The sequence below is a fragment of the Odocoileus virginianus genome, chromosome 1, assembly GCF_023699985.2.
Source record: "Odocoileus virginianus isolate 20LAN1187 ecotype Illinois chromosome 1, Ovbor_1.2, whole genome shotgun sequence".
NCBI lineage: Eukaryota > Metazoa > Chordata > Mammalia > Artiodactyla > Cervidae > Odocoileus > Odocoileus virginianus.
Genome location: NC_069674.1, coordinates 104,808,331 through 104,820,337, shown reverse-complemented (window position 1 = coordinate 104,820,337; position 12,007 = coordinate 104,808,331).

Sequence of the window (12,007 nt, the reverse complement as noted above, 5' to 3'; positions counted from 1 at the left end):
GCTTCTCCTCCTGCCCCCAATCCCTCCCAGCATCAGGGTCATTCCCAGTGAGTCAGCTCTTCATATGAGGTGGTCAAAGTATTGGAGTTTCAGTTTCAGCATCAGTCCTTCCAATGAACACCCAGGACTGATCTCCTTTAGGATGGACTGCTTGGATCTCCTTTCAGTCCAAGGGACTCTCAAAAGTCTTCTCCAACACCACAGTTCAGAAGCATCAATTCTTCGGTGTTCAGTTTTCTTCACAGTCCAACTCTCACACCCACACGTGACCACTGGAAAAACCATAGCCTTGACCAGACAGACTTTTATTGGCAAAGTAATGTCTCTGCTTTTTAATATGCTGTCTAGGTTGGTCATAACTTCCCTTCCAAGGAGTAAGCGTCTTTTAATTTCATGGCTGCAGTCACCATCTGCAGGGATTTTGGAGCCCCAAAAAATAAAGTCTGACACTGTTTCCACTGTCTCCCCATCTATTTGCCATGAAGTGATGGGACCAGATGCCATGATCTTAGTTTTCTGAATGTTGAGCTTTAAGTCAACTTTTTCACTCTCCTCTTTCACTTTCATCAAGAGGCTCTTTAGTTCTTCTTCACTTTCTGCCATAAGGGTGGTGTCATCTGCATATCTGAGGTTATTAATATTTCTCCTGGCAATCTTGATTCCAGCTTGTGCTTCCTTCAGCCCAGCATTTCTCATGATGTACTCCGCATATAAGTTAAATAAGCAGGGTGACAATATACAGCCTTGATGTACTTCTTTCCCATTTGGAACCAGTCTGTTGTTCCACATCCAATTCTAACTGTTGCTTCTTGACCTACAAACAGATGTCTCAGGAGGCAGGCAAGGTGGTCTGGTATTTCCATCTCTTTCAGAATTTTCCACAGTTTATTGTGATCCACAGAGTCAAAGACTTTGGCATAGTCAATGAAGCAGAAATAGATGTTTTTCTGGAACTCTCTTGCTTTCTCGATGATCCAGGGGATGTTGGCAATTTGATCTCTGGTTCCCCTGCCTTTTCTAAAACCAGCTTGAACATCTGGAAGTTTATGTTCATGTATTACTGAAGCCTGGCTTGGAGAATTTTGAGCATTACTTTACTAGCATATATATATGTATATATGCAATTCTATATATTTTTATATACACAATTTTTATTTTTCTTGTATAAAACATGATTTTTCTTGTATAAAAATTCTACAATTTTTATATACAATCTTGGCCCAGTCATCTGTTGACAGACATTTAAGTTGCTTCCATATCTTGACTATTATAGATAGTGCTGCTACAAACATTGAGATGCATGTATTTTTTCCAATTAATGTTTATGTTTCTTTTGGATACATATCTAGGTGTGGAATTCCTGGGTCATAGTCTAAGAAACCTTCATACTGTTTTCTGCAGTGACTGTACCAATTTACCTTCCTACTAACAGTGCAGGAGGGTTCCCTTTTCTCCACATCCTCACTGTTACTTAGTATTTGTGTTCTTTTTTTTTTTTTCCATTTATTTTTATTAGTTGGAGGCTAATTACTTTACATCATTACAGTAGTTTTTGTTATACATTGATATGAATTAGCCATGGATTTACATGTATTCCCCATCCCAGTCCCCCCTCCCACCTCCCTCTCCACCCGATCTTTTTGACAGCCATCCTAACAGGTGAGCAGTGCTGGTTGTGATCTGCATTTCCCTGATGACCAGTGATGTTGAGCAGCTTGTCATGTGCCTGTTGGCTATCTCTACATCTTCTTTGAAAAATATCTATTCAGATCCTCTCAGTATTTAATCAGGTTGCTTTCTTGATGTTGACTTGTATGAGCTTTCTATGTATTTTAGATATTAACTCCTTATTAGTCAGGTGATATCATTTGGAAGTATTTTCTCCAGTTTAGTAGTCTGTCTTTTCATTTTGTTTATAGTTTCCTTTGTTATGCAAAATCTGTTAGGTTTAATTATGCCCCATTTGTTTATTTTTGCTTTTATTTCCTTTGCTCCAGTAGACAGATCCAAGAATCTCCTAGAGGAAAAGAGGCAGAACACTCTTTGATATTTAAGATCTTTTTTTATTTGTCCAAGTAGATGACATCTACTCCACTCTGCACCATTGTTGCACTCAGCTTCTTACATGTTGCCAAAAAAATAAAAGATTTTGCTTTGCTATGAAGAGAGTCATACCTTTGTTATTTCATGGACTAGAGTGTAGACACTTAATGCCAAGAATTTGCTGTATTTTCATGAAATTTTTCTCATCTCCTTGAATAAGCTTGATCATATATTTGTGAATATATTAGTAGCACATCTGTCCTATATATTAATATAATATCTTAGGATAAGACATGCAAAATTGAACTAGGAAACATTGAAAATACAAGTTCAGAGTCTCAATCTCACATGCATTATATAATGTTCAAATACTAATTTGGGGGGTAACTATCTCCTCTCATTCTTTTTAACTCCTCTCGCTGAAATCTGAATTTTATATATTTGTTTCAACAAGATGTTGCTAAATTAGCTGGATTTTCTTGTTTTCAGAGTTAACTTCTTCCTGCTATTGAAACTAACCACTTCTTTGAAAATAGCAGCATTTATAAACTTAATTTCTTGTCTTATAATTATTACCTCAAAATCAGAAAGTTATTAACTGTAATTTTAAAAAATCTTAGATCATTTGACAAAGCAGTACAGTTTCTCTTATTGTCTACCTATAATGATAAATCATATGTAATTTAAATGTCATATTGAACCAGGGTATTTTTCCAGCCCAGGTTATGGCAACCCACTATTATCAATTAGAAATGTTATTAACAGCATAGATATTCACTTAATCAAACATTTCATGATGACTTATAATAAGCACATCTTAAATTGCTGTATCATTACAAAGAAACATGAGAAAGATTGAGCTTTGTGTCAATTCATTTCAAGGACATGCAAACAGCAACATATTCCATCTTTTTTTTGCTAACTAATAAATTCTCCTGTGCAAAAGAGTTAATTTTGCAGCCTGCCAATCTTACATAAAATTGATATGGTTTTGAAAAATAAAAAAAAGAAATGCTTTACCAAAATAAACTAGAGGAATTTCCCTGGTGGCCCAGTGGGTAAGTGGAGAAGGAAATGGGAACCCATTCCAGTATTCTTGCCTAGAGAATCCCATGGACAGAGGAGCCTGGTGGGCTGCTGTCCATAGGGTCGCAGAGTGAGACATGACTGAAGCAACTTAGCATGTTTGCATGCATTGAAGAGGGAAATGGCAACCCACTCCAGTATTCTTGCCTGTAGAATCCCAGGGATGGAGGAGCCTGGTGGGCTGCCATCTAGGGGGTTGCACAGAGTCGGACACGAATGAAGTGACTTAGCAGCAGCAGCAGCCAGTGGTTAAGACTCTGAGCTTCCATTGTATGGGGGGTGGGTTTGATCCCTGGCCTGGGAACTACGATCCAACATGCCATGGGGTACAGCGAAAAAAAAGTAGAAAATGTATAACAGTTGGAACAATTAAGTAGGAACACTCATTTATGGATAGTCAGAAAACCCAAGGAGACCCCACAGATTTAGCAGTGTTTGGATTTTACTGAAGCAGGATTTGAAATGTAGAATAAGCCAACATATTTGTATAATTTCAAGCAGTTACTCTCTAGTAAGCGTTTCCAGACACGTAGATCATTAGTAGAGGATTAATAAGGTCCCCTCAGGGACACTGACATTTCCCATCACTTGAGAGTTGTGTTTACACTGATGGGTGGGGGTCAGGGAGATATTCTTGGTCAAACTACACCACCAACAAATTTTGTTTTCTTTTAAGGATCTTTGCTAAAAGTAAGCCACACACACATACACACAGTTATCAATAGGCAGGTATAAAATAAATATGGCTTGATAAGGCAGGGTAGACAAGGCTAGATCTGGAGCCCTCATTCAATAGACAGTGGCTCTATACCTGGTTTCCTTTATCATGTGGTCACTGGGAAAAGCTGGCTGGCCGGTAGCACAGAGGAGACACTCTCACTACCCACAGCTCGTAGAAGAGGGAAGTGAAGGAGTTCAGGAGGTCAGGATGGCTGCGGACCAGGAGTTGGCATTACAGTCCTGTGCCTGGGAAGGGAGGGCCCTGCGGGTCTTCAGAACCTGGGCAGTGGAGCCAGCAAGGTGGGCTCGGGAATATGCAAAATTCTCCCAACATTCTCCCGCACAGATGAGGGTGAAAGCTATGCCATCCAGGGGCGGGGTTACCGGGCTGCCAATTAAGCTCATGTGTCAGCCTCCTCATTTCATCTGCTCCTTTCAAGACACTTGAATGGCCACAGTACTTGCTCACAAGTTTATACATATATTTGCACAAGATATTTTAACCGCAATTCCTTAAGATCGCTGCCCCTTACATTTCTGTAGATGTAGAACAGTATTACAGTAGATTTGAAGGTCTGCTAAAGGACACAGCAAGATGCACGCAGCCCAGGTGTATTGCTTCTGTGATTGACCATTCTTGAATGACATTCTTGAATACCTAGGTCTCTGCTACCTGGCAGGAAGAGGAGTAAATTCCAGCAAGGTCTTCTCTCTGTGGATTCCCCTGACATTGTGGTAGGTGGGGCAGGGCCATTTATATACCCACAGCTTGGCACTGCAAGTGGGTGGTAAAGAATGTAATGTAAGATTTGCAAAATACAGATATAGATTCTTGTGCATAAGAATTTTTCCATGTATTAGAGGCTGTATACAGAAGAAAGTTGATGGAGAAGCTTCATAACTTAACATAACCCTGCAAACTTACATGCCTTTGAAAAAAGAAGACTCCAAACTATCATTAATATTTTTTGATCAGTCATGCTTGGAAAAGCCTCAATTATGTTTTATTATATCTGAAAAACACATTGTCTTCCAAGTAATTGCATATAAAGGAATAGAGTATGCAACTTAAATGAAGAAAAATTTTTAAGTGTTTCAAGTAGTTTTGTTGATAAAAATATGTTACTTATTCAGATTTTATGATATTTTTACTGTCAGCTTCTTAAATTTTGTGATTCATTGTGACATATTTTCTAACCTAAATTCATATTTATTTTTTTCACCCGAGATTTTTATATGTGTGATTTTGTATTCTTTTCCTTAAGGGAGTCATCAAAACTTCCTAAGTTTCAATCCACACAAAAACTGGATTTTCACCGTGACTTTTCAATGGTTTGGAGTAGAAATATGAGACAAATTAAAATAAAATCTTTCATTTGTTATTGTTTTTAGTGAATAAGATGAAAGTTGTGGACATGACCATGAAGACAATAACTAGGAATGGGGAGAATTCTGGAAACTTCCATGACCCCTTTTGAAGGACAGAAGTTTTTGCAGGAAGTATCTCATAGATGATAGGAACATTATTCTCAGCTGTGATTGCACAGACCCACTGGGACTGAAAATGCATGTTTTCATCAGAGATTCGAATTAATCAGGGAGACTGGAAGCTAGGATATTTGGGAAGAATGGGGTGAAGGTGCAATGCTATGATTTAGGAGAAGAAATAGCAAATGGTCAAGTTTGGGGCCAGATGTTAGATAGTCTGGAATATTCTGGAAAAAGAAGTTTCTGCAGTGTTAGCCACAGGACACACGTTCCAACATTTTTGAGGGTGTGATATGATTATCTGCACCTCTGGAATAAACTGTGCCCAGAAGTGCTAATTAGCATATCTCAAAATATTTGCCTTCCCGCTTATGGGGTGCATGTGTGAATCCTGCAGAAGTTATACTGTTTCAAAACAGAAGGAAAAGCAACTTATTTTTAAAAATATGAACTTATAAAGAGATCAGATGCATTGAAGATTATTTATTCTACAGATGTTTCCATAAAGTTTAGTTTGAAAATGTTCCTAGTTATAGCTAACTAGTCTTCAGCCACATTTGATCAGGGTGAATAGAGAATGAACTACTCATTAAGCAGCAGATTTACATGACAGAAATTAGCATAACTTATCTTTTTCCTCCCCTTTTTTAAATTTTTGGCCCAAGCTCAATACTTACTCTATTTTACTCCCATCTGCTTATTTCCTTTGATGTTCTCCATAACAAGTTACAGTCACTTAGGTCTCTCAGCTCTCATTTGCACAAATAAAACCTGACAGAGCTTTCATAAAATAATATCAATACTATATCAAATTTCTCTCAACATAGTCCCATGCAGCTGCAGCAACTGCCAGCCACAAAAACTGCCTTCAACCACAATTTATACAATCAGAGATAGAGTGAAATGTTGCCCTTAAAAACAGCCCAGATACCCTAAAAACAGAATGATAAATCACCAAGTTGTTGTTTACTTCCTTTTCTTCTTTTGCAGTCATTGGAAAAGTTCTGTTGTTTTTGTTTGTTTCTTTGTCTTTTGCCCTGCTTCTGGGTAGTTTGCTTTATAAACATGATAGGTGTTTGTTGAGATACACTCTCGAAACTAAATGACCAGATGGAAATAAATAAGCATTTGGATAGATTATAAAGTATTTATTTTTATGTAAAATATGAAAAAAATTCCATAAATATTTCATTAGTATTTTAAAGTTGAAAATGACTCACTGCATAGAACATTCAAAAGAACTTAGACTGGGAAGACCCAGAGGGATGGGGTAGGGAGGGAGGTGGGAGGGGGGATCGGAATGGGGAACACATGTAAATCCATGGCTGATTCATGTCAATGTATGGCAAAAACCACTACAATATTGTAAAGTAATTAGCCTCCAACTAATAAAAATAAATGGAAAAAATAAAAAAAAAAAAATAAAGAACTGAGAGACCAAGTCAGAAACCATAATATTCTCTGTTTGGGACGGTGAAGAAGAAGCATGCGGGCCATGGTACAAAAGCTGATGTTTGACCTGCAGGAAAGAGTATGTTAAGAGATGATCACTCTTTTATTCTCTATTTTTATGTGTGAGGAGAATTTGTGACTGTAGGATTATTTACTATCAAAATTAGAAGCTACAAACTTATCAAAATGGGAAGTGAAGTGAAGGTGTTAGCTGCTCAGTTGTGTCCAACTCTTTATGACCCCGTGGACCGTAGCACACCAGGCTCCCCTGTCCGTGGCGTTATTCAGGCAAGAATACTGGAGTGGGAAGCCGTTCCCTTCTCTAGGGGTTCTTCTTGCCCCAGGGATTGAAGCCAGGTCTCCCAGAGGTTCTTAGTAAAATGAAATGGAAGATACAGCTTCAAGACATGGAGAATCACAGCCTAAACTAGGAAGGAGGTCACAGGCGATGCTCTTTGAAAAAGTCAACGTCACTGTTACTTTCACACTCAGGTGAATCTTAGGCTAGGACAGTGAGAAAGTCAGAAACCAAGGAAGAAGCTCTAACTATTCTACAGATGTGACACAGCTGTGGAAAAGACAGGCTAGTGTGCAGGTCAACCTTAAAAGGGGAACACATTTCTAAGAAGATGGGGGACACTGAGAAGCGGATGTAAAAAACTTCATTCCATAGAATCAAAAGTAGGCTCAAGAAGTGGTCTAGAAGTGTACTTCCTAAATGATTTATGGAACACTGTCTTTTCTTAATAGTTTATAGAGTATTAGTCTATTGCAAACACAAATTTAGAAAACTTGGTTGGTTTAAATAAGTTAGATATGCTTTTCTTCTACAAGATTTATCAGAATCTTTAACACAGTCACACTGTGACTTTCCTAATATACTGATTGCATGTAAACTTTACATCTCTCATCACAGAGTCCCTTTTTATAAATGCCTGTGATATCTTCCAGAACTATCAGTTGAGTGCATAAAAGCTGGAAAATCCAGAAACATCATTACATTCCAATTTAATATTTGGTTTAGACATCAGTCATAAAAAAGTGGAAGCAAACTGAGCTAGAATATGTTTAAAAAATAAATTTAGTAAAATTCTACCAAGATTCACCACCACTCACCTACTATATCTACATTTTCTTCTCAGGGACACGATCTATCCAAAGGGCAAGAATTTCACTAAAGAAGAATCACAAAACTTACTGTTGAGAACTAAGACAGGATGACTTTCATTTCCAAGCATCCTGATAGAGTTGACCAGGGTTCTGGGCTTACTAAGTCCTTGGGGCAAAATTCTCTCTGTCAAAGAGGGGCCAGGTGAGAAGGGTCTCTGTAGACAGCATGCATACACCTGGGACCTCCCTCAAGGCCACCAAAGGTCATGGTTTGCAGCAATGATTTTTTTTTTTTTTTTTTTTTTTTTTCTGATTTGGACCATGCAGAGAATTGAGGTCTTGATTCCTGGTCAGGAGTGCTCTTGGGCTGGTTGGTGTGAGGCTTTAGGGGACAGTGAGTCAGTTGTTAAGCCCTGGCCAGCTAAGATAAACAAAAATGGAAGAAAAAAATGATACATCATAGTTTGAAAAGCTAAAAGTTCAGGAGAAGCATCTCCTCAGAGCAAAGCTCAGTGACTCCTGGTGCAACACTCCTGCCCTGCCTGGAAGTTGACCTGCCCAAGATGATTGAAACAAAAGCTTTTCCTTAAGACACAAGGGGAATTCCGAGGACTCTTGTGGATGCAAATGCTATGCTAAAAGCCCATTGTCTTTTTTTATTGGCATATAGCTGATTTACAAGTTGTGTTAGTTTCAGGTATACTGCAAAGTGAATCAATTATACACATATATCTGCTCTATTTTAGGTTCTTTTCTCACATAGCCATTACAGAACATTGAGTAGTTTCCTGTGCTCTAGAGTAGGTCTTTATTAGTTACCTACTTTATATTTAGTAGTGTGCACCTGTCAATCCCAATCTCTCAATTTAGCACTCCCCTCCCTTAACCCTGGTAACCATAATTTTACTTTTTACATCTGTAACTTTATTTTTGTTTCATAAATAAGTTCATTTGTACACTTTTTTAGATTCCACATAAGAGAGATATCATATTATATTCACACTAAGAGTCTATAGTGTTGAGTTCACATGTGCATACTCTCTTATACCCATTTCATAAGAAACTCTATGAACATGGACAGAATTTTTAATTTTTAGTTCACGTCTTCTATTAATGCACGCACCGCTACTTGTCTTCTGATTTCTGAAGCAACAAATCAGACAACATTTGCCTTGATAGTGGCTGTCAAAGTGGCCATAAAACTCCTGCACCGTATTCTTTTGAAGGTCACTCCAAGCAGAAAGGACAGTTTGCCGTTCTCACCCACCTAACAGTATTTCTGGACAGCCAGGCTCATCTTTCTGTGATCCTTATCTTCTTGGGAGGGGATAACACTTCCTCTTCTAGGCACCTTAACACTAGCACTTCTTAAAAACTTCTAAGCCTACCCACAAGGGCTCAATACAAGAAGCAGACTGGATCCCTTTGAGTGTCCTGGTCAAAGCATAAACATCTTCCCATTGCTTCCCAAGGATATCAGTCTTTGCTGAGAAGGGGGAATTTTCTTCTGATACTAAATCTTTGCCTCTAACTTTTCTGTAATACCCAGGTTCAACCTCAAGAGTATTGGTATTCTTGTATACTTTAAATGAAATTTGCATCTTGGCAGTGGTTCATCCCAAGTTGAGGGAAAGGAAGAGATGGACTAGATCTGGGGACACAGCAGAGGGCAATGGGTGGGTTGCTGGCCAAAGAGCTGGACAGAATTTTTACATAAAAGTCTCCTAATAAATGATTAAACATGAACATACTGAAAGGACAATAGCATTATCTCATTGTTTCTGGAACATTAATGAATGTAAATACTTTGGCACTAATTTGTATGCTGATGTGCACAGGGTTTAGGGTATGTCTCATTCTTTTAATTTTTCTCTCTTTCTATGATTTACATTCTTTTCAGTGAACAGCCTTCCCATCCTCCTTGGCAGACTGTGTATACTCCATCCTGCTGTGTGTCTGTTCTTTAACAGCCTGAAACTTGTGACAAAATGTCCTGAATTCTGTACCCCAAAGAGCTCTCTTTTTAATTGAGTCTGAAATATTAATAATAAAAATATCTTTAATTCTTGAAAATTATGACAATAGGAGGGAATTAATGGTAGGAACAAATAACAAGAAATGGGATTTATTAGTATGAGAGTTTAGAAATTGTCAAGCAGAACAGTGCTGCTAGATATTTATATAAAACCCCCTCTGCTGCTGGAGTTGTTGGTTGTTTTGGCTTTTGTCTTCAACTCGTAAGTCTGTCAAAAGAGGGGGATATGAGAAGACATGAGGAATGTCTCTGAAAGTCACTGGGCTCAGCAACCCATCCTGGAAAGTGCAATTAGAACTGATGTTTGTTTATACATATATATGATGTATGTACATAATATTTCACTCTTCCAGGTTGTCCTGTCTATAGATGCTGGCAAATTTCTTTAAGTAGAGCACACACACACATGCGAACAAAATACCTCAAAACTTTCTCTGTTTATCTTTATGACGATTTCACTTGGAGAAATTATAAAGGTTAAGTGGGCATTACTCCCAGGCTATAGTCTTGGGAGGTTTATTTCAAAGTAATTTCATAGGTAATTTCATAGCAGTAGTTTCACAGTACACTGTCATTAGCCAGAAAGCATCAGTACCATATACACCCTTCCAGGAGAGGGTTTGATAGTGTGGGACAGCTGCCTTTGAATGTCAAAGGCCCAGGACAGGCATCAACTGCATCGACATGACTGCATCCCCAAAGCTACAAAGTCTACAGCATGAGTAGATGACAGAGTGCCTCCTTCTGCTTGAGAGAGCCTGGGGTCTCAGAAGGTACCAGCACTCAAGTTCTCAACAGCTGGAAATGCACTCAGACTGCAAATTCAGAGAGGAAAATGAAATGTAAGTAGCACAATTACCAAAATGAACCAAGAAAGGGAAAAAAAATACTTTATATGCCTGTAATTTTCCTCCCAGAAAAGAATTAGAAATGTTTACATGTCTGCTTTCTTTGATTGCATCAAATGTTACAGTCACTGATTTACAGTCATAATGATGTACATGCGGGTGTCCTTCTACAGACTGGGGAACAGATACATGTCCAGGTCCCTTCTGTAGGACCACTCTTTATGGCAAAACAGGGAGTATGCTTGATGACAAGAAAGGAAATGCAGAAGCCCAATGTAACCCATTCTCCGAACTGGGAAGAAATGGTAAAAGAGGAGGGAAACACAGGTATCAACCAGGAAAGGATAAGTAGCATGTGGAACATTTATGTGAAGTAGTACTATAAAGTAATGAGAATGAAAAAGATATAACTATATTTATCAACGTGGATCCACCTCCATGTTGGGTCAAATGAAAGACATCAAGGACGAGAGATGAGCCCTGAGGAGGACTCAGTCTACAGGAAATGTGCATACGAGAAGAGTCAATTCTTAAATGAGCATTCACCACTAGGGTTGCCTGAGGGGTGGGGACACATTTCCGAGAATCTGAAATGAGCTTGCATGAGGTGAGCAAGGTTGTTTTTTGGTCATGTGCCAGTATTGGTCACATGACTGTTTGCATTTTATAAAAATTCATCAATATATTTATTTCTGATTTAACCTGTGTGTATACATACACACAGTTATATATACATATCTTGGAAGAAAAGCTATGACAAATGGAGACAGCATATTGGAAAGCAGAGACATTACTTTGCTAACAAAGATCCATATAGTCAAAGCTATGGTTTTTCCATTAATCATGTATGGATGTTAATTTTCCAACAAACTGAGGAAAATTCTTAAAGAGATGGGAATACCAGAACACCTGACCTGCCTCCTGAGAAATCTGTGTGCAGGTCACGAAGCACCAGTTAGAACTCCACATAGAACAATGGACTGGTTCCATATTGGGAAAGGAATACGTCAAGGCTGTATATTGTCACCCTGCTTATTTAACTTATATGCAGAGTACATCATGGAAAATGCCAGGCTGGATGAAGCACAAGGTAGAATCAAGATTGCCAGGAGAAATATCAATAACCTCAGATATGCAGATAATACCACCCTTGGGCAGAAAGCGAAGAGGAACTAAAGAGCCTTTTGATGAAAGTGAAATAGGAGAGTAAAAAAGCTGGCTCAAA